The 10,705-nt window shown below is 36.3% G+C and overlaps 1 pseudogene; it reads right to left on the bottom strand.

Annotated features, from left to right (window-relative positions):
- Window positions 1-4,979: 4,979 nt before the first annotated feature.
- Window positions 4,980-5,661, bottom strand: LOC123787044 (focal adhesion kinase 1 pseudogene; annotated as a pseudogene).
- Between the last annotated feature and the right edge of the window lie 5,044 nt (window positions 5,662-10,705).

The following is a 10,705-nucleotide window of genomic DNA, read 5'->3' as shown; positions in this document are numbered from 1 at the left end:
CACAATCATTTGTTGAAGAGACTGTCATTTTTCCCTTGGATATTCTTTCCTGCTTTGTCAAAGATTCGTTGACCATAGAGTTGAGGGTCCATTTCTGGGTGTTCTATTCTGTACTATTGATCTACGTGTCTATTTTTATGCCAATACCATACTGTCTTGATGATTACAGCTTTGTAATACAGCTTGAAGTCTGGGATTGTGAAGCCTCCTGCTTTGCCTTTCTTTTTCAACATTCCTTTGGTACTTGGGGTCTTTTGTGGTTCCATACAAATTTTAGGATTGTTTGTTCTAACTCTGTGAAAAATGCTGGTGTTATTTTGATTGGGATTGCATTGAATGTGTAGGTTGTTTTGGGTAGTATAGACATTTTAACAATAATTCTTCTTCCAATCCATGAGCGTGGAATGTTTTTCCATTTCTTTGTGTCTCCTTTAATTTCATTCAAAAGCGTTCTGTAGTTTTCAGCGCACAGATCTTTTACCTCTTTGGTTAGGTTTATTTCTGGGCTTCTTATGGTTTTTGGTGCAGTTGTAAATGGGATCAATTCCTTGATTTCTCTTTCTGCTGCTTCATTATTGGTGTATAGAAATGCAACAGATTTCTGTACATTGATTTTATATCCTGCCACTTGGCTGAATTCATGAATCAGATCTAGCAATTTTTTGGTGGAGTCTTTCAGGTTTTCTACATAGAGTATCATGTTGTCTGTGAAGAGTGGAATTTGACTTCTTCCTTCCCCTTTTGGATGTCGTTTATGTCTTTTTGTTTTCTGATTGCTTAGGCTAGGACTTCCAGGACTATGTTGATCAACAGTGGTGAGAGTGGATTTCCCTGTTGTGTTCGACCTTAGGGGAAAAGCTCTCAGTTTTTCCCCTTTGAGGATGAGATTAGCTGTGGGTTTTTTCATATATGGCCTTTATGATGTTGAGGTATGTTCCTTCGATCCCTACTTTCTTGAGGGTTTTTATCAAGAAAAGATGCTGTACTTTTCCAGATACTTTTTTTGCATCTACTGAGATGATCATATGGTTCTTATCCTTTCTTTGATTACTGTGGTGTATCATATTGATTGTTTTGCAGATATTGAACCACCCCTAAAGCCCAGGAATAAATTCCACCTGATCATGGTGAATTGTCCCTTTAATGTACTGTTGGGTTTGATTAGCTAAGTATCTTGTGGATTTTTGCATCCATATTTATTAGGGATATTGGTCTTTAACTTTCCTCTTAGTGGAGTCTTTGGTTTTGGGATGAAGGTGATGCTGGCCTCGTAGAATGAGTTGGAAGTTTTCCTTCCATTTCTATTTTTTGAAATAGCTTCAGAATAATTGGTATTAATTTTTTTTTAATATTTGGTAGATTTCCCCTGGGAGCAATCCAGCCCTGGAATCTTGTTTGTTGGGAGATTTTTGATGACTGATTCAATTTCTTTGCTTGTTATGGGTCTGTTTAAATTTTCTATTTTTTCCTGTTTCAGTTTTGTTAGTTTATATGTTCCTGGGAATTTTCTGTTTCTTCTGGATTGCCTAATTTGTTGGCATGTAACTGCTCATAACTTTCTCTTATAATTGTTTGTATTTCTGCAGTGTTGGTTGTATCTCTACTCTTTCATTCATGATTTTATTTATTTGGGTCCTTTCTCTTTTCTTTTTGATAAGTCTGGCTAGGGGGGTAATCAATCTTATTCTTTCAAAGAACCAGCCCCTAGTTTTATTTATCTGTTCTGTTTTTTTAAATTTCTATATCATTTCTGCTCTGATCTTAGTTATTTGCCTTCTTCTGCAGGTTTTAGGTATTATTTGCTGTCCTTTTTCCAGCTCCTTTAGGTGTAAGGTTAGGTTGTGTATTTGAGACCTTTCTTGCTTCTTGAGGAAGGCCTGTATTGCTATATAAATCCCTCTTTTGACCACCTTTGCCGTGTCCCAAAGTTTTGGACTGTTGTGTTTTCTTTTTTTTTTTAAGATTTTATTTATTTGTCAAAGACAGAGAGAGGGCACAAGCAGGGGGAGTGACAGGCAGAGGGAGAAGCAGGTTATCCGCTGAGCAAAGATCCTGATGTGGGAATCGATCCCAGGACCCTGGGATCATGACCTGAGCAAAGGCAGATGCTTAATCGACTGAGCCATCCAGGCATCCCTGGACTGTTGTGTTTTCATTTTTGTTTGCCTATGTATTTTTTAAATTTTTCTTCTTTAATTTCCTGGTCAGCCCATTCATTCTTTGGTAGGATGTTCTTTAAGTCCATGTATTTGTGGTCTTTCCAATTTTTTTCTTGTGGTTGACTTCAAATTTGTGATCTAAAAATATGCATGGTATGATCTCAGTCTTTTTGTAGGTTGAGGCCTGATTTGTGACCCAGTATTGATCTGTTCTGGAGAATGATCTGTGTGCACTTGAAAAGAATGTGTATTCTTCTGCTTTAGGATGAAATGCTCTGAATATATCTGTTAAGTCCATCTGGTCCAGTGTCATTCAAAGCCAATGTTTCCTTATTGATCTTCTGCTTAGATGATCTGTCCATTGCTGTGAGTGGGGTGTTAACGTCCCCTTCTATTATTGTATTATTATCAATGAGTTTCTTTAAGTTTGTTATTAATTGATATATATATTTGGCTGTTTCCAAATTGGAACATAAATATTTACAGTTGTTAGACCTTCTTTTTGGATAGATCCTTTTATTATGATATAGTGCCCTTCATCTCTTCTTACAGTGTTTGGTTTAGAATCCAGTTTGTCTGATATAAGTATGGCTACTCCAAATTTCTTTTGATGTCCATTAACATGATAGATGTTTTTCCACTTGCTCACTTTCAATTTGGAGGTGCTATTGTAAATGGAATTGTATTCTTAATTTTGTTTTAGATTGTTCATTGCAAGTGTGTGAAAGGACAATTAATTTTCATATTTTATTCTTTTTTTAAATTTTTTATTTTTATTTTTTTGATATAAAGTTCGATGATTCATTAGTTGCGTATAACACCCAGTGCACGATGCAATACGTGCCCTCCTTACTACCCATCACCAGCCTATCCCATTCCCCCACCGCCCCCTCTGAAGCCCTCAGTTTGTTTCTCAGAGTCCATAGTCTCTCATGCTTCATTCCCCCTTCTGATTACCCCCCCTTTTTTTATGTCCTTCAATTTTGCTGGAGTCATTATTAATTCTAATAGTTAGTGGATTCCTTAGGATTTTCTATACAGAAGTTCATATTATCTGTTGATATAGTTTTGTTTCTTCCTTTCCAATCCAGTTCCAAGGATACCTCTCTTTTTCTTGCCTAGTCACCCTGGAAACCTCTGATGCAATGTTGCATAGCAGTACTAAGAAAAAAACATCGGGAACACATCTAATATTTCATCATTAGTGTTTTAGTTCTGGGTTTTTCATGAAAGCTTTATCAGGCTGAGGAATTTTTTCCCTTCCATTCCTAGTTTGTTGAATATTTTTTTTTATATCATGAGGAATCTTGAATTTTGTCAAATATTTTTTTCCTGTGTCTAGGGACATAATCATGTGGTTTTTATTTATTATTCTGTTTTTATAATATATTACATTAATTAATTTGGGGGTTTTAAACCAGCCTTGCATTCTTGAGATAAATCCCACTTGGTAAGGGTGTATAACTCTTTTTTAATTTGCTAGATTCTGTTTCTATTTTGTGGTTAAATTTTACATTCATATTCATAAGAATTGTTGATCTGTAGTTTCCTTGTGATGTCATTGTCTGGTTTTGATATCAGGCCAATACTCTCCTTATTAAATTATTTGAGAACTGTTCTCTTTTCACGTTTTTTGTAAGAGTTTGTGAAGTATTGATTATCCTTTAAATATTTGGTAGAATTCAGTTCTGAAGTCATTTGTACCTGGGGTTCTGTTTGTGGGTAGTATTTCTTTTTTACTAATTCTTTTTCTTCACTTATTATATATGTCTATTCAGGTTGTCTTTCTTCTAGAGTAATTTCTATAGTTCATGTCTCCCAGGAATTTGTTCATTCCATGTAAATTATCTAATTTATTAGCATATAATTGTTCACAGTATTCCTTTATAATCCTTTTTATTTTTATGAATTTTTATGCCCCAACTTTTATATCCAATTCTAGTAGTTTCAATTTTATCTCTTCCTTCTTGACCAATCTATCTAAAAGTTTGTCAATTTTGTTAATCTTTTCAAAGAACCAGCTTTTGCTTTCATTCGTCTTCTTTGTTGTTTTCTTTATATTTTATTTCATTAATTTTCATTGCATACTTTATTATTTCCTTCTTTTTTGGCTGTATTATGTTCAGTTTGCTCTTCTTTCTCCAGTGTCCTAATGTGAAAGGTTAAATTACTAGTTTTACATCTTTCTTCTTTATTAATATTAGCATTAACAAATATAAATTTCCATCTAAGTACTGCTTTAGCTGCATCTCATAACTTTTGGTATGTTGTGTCTTCATTTTCATTTATCTCAAAATATTTTCTTATTTCTTTTTATTTTTTCTTTGAGTCATTGGGTATTCAAGTGTGTTTGATTTCCACATATTTATGAGCTTTCCAAATTTATTTTTCTGTTATTGATTTCTAATGTCATCCTTTGGTGACCAAAGAACTGCATTGAATTGTTTCTATACTTTGGAATTTTTTGAGGTTTGTTTCATGGTCTAACATAATGTCTGTCCTGGAGAATGTTCCATGTTCACTTGAGGAGAATGTACATTCTGTTGCTGTTGAGTGGTGTGTTCTGTAGATGTCTATTAGGGCTAATTGGCTCAACATTAATTAGTATTGTTCAAGTCTTTTTTTTCTATGTTGATTCCTGCCTAGTTGTTTTTATTTATTTATTTAGAAGAGCTCACTGGTTAATCATTACCAGCCAATTTTATTTATACAGGAGTCATAATTATAATCAGTATGAAAATTAAGCAAAGACATTTATCCTCTTGTGTGTGATTTAATATGCAAAACAAGTGTGAGTTACACCAAAGTAGGTACGTAATCTTATTTCCACTCCTCTGGTGGATGTGCAGGTTCATACTTCTCCCTAACACTGGAGACAACCATATCCAAGTGGAGCAAGTGAACCTCCTCTGACCACAGGTGACTGAGGCGAAATCCATGGCAGGCCATGTGCTTTAGTTTCTGACTGTCCACTGTCTTCTGAATAATGCCCCTGATGTCATTAGCATCTCCATGCCTGATAATACTGGCCCAAGTGGCTGACTCACTGCTGTTTGCAAAATAATAAAAGACCTTCAACAGTTGCTCCATTGCCCCAAGAGAACGTTCCACTCCAATACCCCCGTGAGTGTTGGTACTCGAATTCAGTGTGTGATTCAAGTTCGGGTCAAGGTAAGCAGTTGCAGTTATTTTGCGAGATGCTCTGTATCTGTCATACCAGTTCCAAAGGCCACAGTAACTCTGTGAAGTCAAACAACGATTTAAAGAAAATGCTCCTGGTGTCTCTTTTCTCTTTCCATAGTAGTCAGAGAACTCGAACGTTGCTGGGCGCTGGGAAGCGAAGGCAGACTACTGCGAGGTGGCACCACAAACTGTCTCCGTGCTCCTTCCCAAGCCTCACACCACAGGCGCACAGGCGTCCCGCCCCTGCGAGGGCGGTGGCAAGGGCGGCAGCAGCCGGCTTGCACCCTGCCGCGCGATACTGTTGGCACGGGCCCTGCATGCCTGGCGACTGGCTCAGGCGCACGACCCCACCACTGCCTGGTGGTTTTATTATTGAAAGCGGTATATTAAAGTCTCCAATACTATTGTATACTTATTTCTCCCTTCAGTTCTGTCAGTGTTCACTTCATATATCTTTATACTCTGGAATTTAATTGCATATGTTTATAACTGTTATATCTTCTAAATGAATTGACTGCTTTGTACATATATGTTTTGTACATACATAATGTCCTTTTTTTATCTTGAGTAGTTTTTCTGTTTATGTGGAATGTGCCTTTATGTTAATATAGCCAATTCAGCTCTCTTTCAGTTACTGTTCGCATGTAATACATTTTCTATCCTTTTATTTTCATCCTAGTTATGTCTTTGAATCTAAAGTGAGCTTGTTGTATACAGCATCTAGTTGGATCATAATTAATTATCCATTCTGTCAATGTCTGTCTCTTAATTGGTGGGTTTAATGCGCTTATATTGCATGTAATTAATTATAAAAACTAAATTACTGGGGCGCCTGGGTGGCGCAGTCGGTTAAGCGGCGGCCTTCAGCTCAGGTCATGATCCCAGGATCCTGGCATGGAGCCCCGCGTCTGGCTCCCTGTTCAGCAGGGAGTCTGCTTCTCCCTCTGCCCTTCTGCCTGCCACAGCCCCTGCTTGTGCTCTATCTCTCTCTCTGTCAAATAAATACTAAAAAATCTTAAAAAAAACTAAATTACTTCTATTTTATTTTCTATGTCTCATGTTTTTTTTTGTTCTTGTATTCCTTCGTTACTGCTTTCTTTCCTTTTTTTTAAAAAAGATTTTATTTATTTATTTAACAGAGAGAGAGACAGCCAGCGAGAGAGGGAACACAAGCAGGGGGAGTGGGAGAGGGAGAAGCAGGCTTCCCGCTGAGCAGGGATCCCGATGCAGGGTTCTATCCCAGGACCCTGGGATCATGACCTGAGCCAAAGGCAGACACTTAATGACTGAGCCACCCAGGCACCCCATTCGTTAATGCTTTCTTTTAGATTGAGTATTTTCTAATGAAGCATTAACATTTCTCTGATTTTTTACTCTCTATATATCATTGTATCTTATCAGATGCATATTTGTATTAGCTTAATTCCAATGATATATGGAAACATTACTCCTACATAGCTCTATTCCCTTTCTCCTACGTTTTTTGTCATATTATTATTGTACATATTACATCTATTAATATTACATAATATTAATTATTATCATTATTATTTTTTACAATTAATACTTCACCATCTGTAGTCATTTCTTTAGCCCAACACAGCTTTGGTTCCACCCAACTCTTTTGTACTATTATTGGTAAACACATTACAAGTATATTACATTTTTATATGTTATAGGTCCAATCATATATACATATTATTTAATACAATTGCTTTTCAGTCAGTTAAAAGAGAAAGGAGAAAAATATGCATTTATATTGTCTTTTATAGTTACATAATTATCTTTACCATTGCTCTTTATTTTCTTTAAGTTTTCACTTAAATTTCAGTTAGTTAATATACAGTGTAATATTAGTTTCAGGTGTACAATATAGTGATTCAACAGTTCCGTACAACACCTTATGCTTATAACAAACGCACTCCTTATTGCCCATCACCTATTTAACCCATCCCCCCACACACCTTCCCTATGGTAACTATCAGTTTGTTTTCTATAGTTAAGAGTCTGTTTCTTGGTTTGCCTCTGTCTCTTATTTTTTTCCCTATGCTCATTTGTTTTGTTTCTTAAAATTCCGCATATGAGTAAAATCATATGGTATTTGTCTTTTTCTGGCTTATTTCCCTTAGCATAATAGTCTCTATTTTTTGTTTGCATTTGAATTACCACTTGGTGTCACTTGGTGTGAGCCTGAAGAACTTCTTCCAGTATTTCTTGTAAGAATGGTCTGCTAAAAATAAATTTTCTCAGTTTTGTTTATCTGGAAATGCTTTTACATTGCCTTCATTTTTTTTTTAAAGATTTTATTTATTTATGTGACAGAGAGACAGCCAGCGAGAGAGGAACACAGCAGGGGGAGTGGGAGAGGAAGAAGCAGGCTCTTAGTGGAGGAGCCCGATGTGGGACTCGATCCCGGAACACCAGGATCACGCCCTGAGCCGAAGGCAGCCGCCTAACAACTGCGCCACCCAGGTGCCCCCATTGCCTTCATTTTTGAGAGATAGCTGTACTCCATATAGGATTGTGTGGTTGTGATATTAACTTGTACAATTAGTAAAACCAGTATAGGTATTTAGGAAGTTTAGATAAACTAAATTCTGCATGAGAAAACAAAACCAACTCTTCCAGAAAACAAAATATGTATTTTTATTAAATTCCATATTATAATCAGAGTGAAGAAATGTATCTGTGTGTAAACTAAAATTATCAAACTAGTTTGCTTAAGGATTCACATAAATATGGATTATTATTAAAAATGATTCCAAGATAAGGTTTCTTTGAGAAAGGTTTTTTTCTTTTTGTCTGTCTTCCTGAAAGGCCAGCACATTTTAAAGCAGCAGGTAATCAGTTTTTTTCCTCTGGGAATTACTGTATTTAAGCATTTTTCAGATGCAATAATCCAAGAAGACTGGGGTTTGAACTAATTTTAAGAAAACAATCAAATTTATTAAACTCTTCCAGGCATAGAAAAATATTATGCCCTCACAGACTTAGGAGGAAAGACTCTATTTACAGATACACAGAGAGTTTGCAGCTTCAGCTCCACAACCTGACCTAGGGTCAAATGCAAATTCAGATACAATGACATATTCCAACAAACTTTTGCAGGAAAAAAAATATTATTGCAAAAAGGTGATTGAGAATAGATACTTGGTAGCTTTAATAATTAGCATAGGAGGTTTCTGCAATATTCAAATAGTTTTCATTCTCTCCCATTCACTCAGGAATGACTCCCTCAATCCATTCATTGAACAAAAGAAACGCAATGCTCCTTTTACATTTTGAAGGTTTCACAGGCTTTCAGTCTTGAACCTTGTTATCAAAGCCAGGGCCCCAGTCTCTAAACTGGAGGAAAAGTTTACCAGTCTCTCCTCTGGAGCGGGTACTTACAACATCCAACCTCGCTAGCTGGGGAAGACCAGTGGAGACAGCCAGGCTGGAGTCCTGATTGAGAGGCCTGGGCAGAGCGTCCTCCCCTCAGGTGAGACTTCTAAATGACCATCCCCATGTATTTATAGGGCAAATGATGGGGTCTGAAGTTAATTTGTTTGCCTACGCGCAGTTTGGAGCGAGCTGCATTCCTATGTTATCATGTCTTAACATATTCAAGGAGCCTGGGCTATGTGTGCCTGCCTCCCTCCCAGATTCCATTCCAGGGGGCTGGAAGGGGTGTGGGGGGGGGGCGGGCAGCCCAGCCTGGAACAGGAGGGGATGTAAGGCAAGATTTACAGCTCTTGGCTTCCAGACCAGAAGGGCCAATTCTGACCCGGAGGCCAGCTAATGTCAACTAGCCAGGCTCCTGAAGTCACTTACGCAGCACAAATCTCACAAACAACATTCTTTAGCTTGCCTGTGTATGTGCAGGTTGGGGTGGTGGGTAATGCAGGACAAACCACAGAAACCTCCATCTATACAATACAGATGTAGACAACCTTATTCTAAAATTTATATGGAAAGACAAAACACTAGAATAGCTAAAACATAATCGATAAGGAATAATAAAGTAAAAAGAATCACTTCATGTGATGTTAATCTTACTGTACAGCTACAGCAATCAAGGTGGCATTAGCAGAGGTATAGACACATATATCAGTAGAACAGAATATAGAACTAAAAACTAACTTAATATGTCACAGACTTAAATGTAAAATGTAAAATTATAATAATTTCAGAAAATGTCACAAGAGAAAATCAGGATCTAGACATAGGCAAATTTCTTTGATTTGACATCAAAAGCACAATCTATTTTTAAAAATCAATAAATTAGATCTCATCTAAATTGAAAACTTTTCTTTGTGAGAGATTCTATGAAGGAATGAAAATACAAGCTACAGATAGGAGAAAAATTTGAAAGCCATGTATCCAACAAAAGACTACTAACTAGAAAATAAAAATAACTCATAAAACTCAACAATCAACAACCAAAGAATCCAAGTAGAAAATGGGCAAAAGACAGCAAAAATGTCACCAAAGGGGATATACAGATGGCAAATAGCACAGTAAAATTTTTTCAACATCAGTAGTCATCATTAGTCATTAGAAAAATGTAAATTAAGACTCCAGTGAGAATATCACTACACACATATTAGAATAACTAAAATTTAAAAAATGATAACACCAAATGCTGGCAAGGGTGTGGAGGGAAGATGGATTGCTTATACATTTCTGGTGGGAATGTAAAATAGGTTTAGTCACTTTGTAAAACAGGATGGCAATTTCTTTAAAATTAAACATGAACTTAACATACAAGCCAGAAATCTCACTTGTGGGCATTTAGACCAGAGAATTAAAAGCTTAATTTCACACAGAAACGTCTACACAATTGTACACAGCAACTTTATCTGTAAGTCAATGACTGGAAAAACCCAAATGTCCTTCAATGAGTGAAACAAACTGTGGTATATCCATATCATGGAATACTACTCAAAATTAAAAAGTAATAAACTCTTGACAAATGCAAAAACTTTGATGGATCTCCAGGGAATTATGGTGAGTGAAACAAAAGTCAATCCTAAAACTTACATATTTTATGATTCCATTTATATAAGATTTTTGAAATGACAAAAATTTAGAAATGATGACAGTTTAGTAGTTTCCAGTGGTTAGGTATGGGGAATCATTCTAGAAGGAAGATAGGTGTAATTGTAAAATGATAACACTAGGGAGATCATTGTGGTGTTGGACTTGTTTAGAATCTCGTCTATTGTGGTGGATACACATGTGATAAAACTGCACAGAAGTAAGCACACACACACATTCACACTCACACACACACAGGGAAGTAAAACTGGAACAACCTAAATAAGATCAATGGATATTATCAATGTCAGTATCCTGGTTCTGGTAATATACTATAATTTTGT

This window comes from Ursus americanus, chromosome X (assembly GCF_024610735.1).
Source record: "Ursus americanus isolate L20-20 chromosome X, mUrsAme1.1.p, whole genome shotgun sequence".
NCBI classification, from domain to species: domain Eukaryota; kingdom Metazoa; phylum Chordata; class Mammalia; order Carnivora; family Ursidae; genus Ursus; species Ursus americanus.
This window is presented reverse-complemented; position numbering and strand designations above follow the sequence as displayed.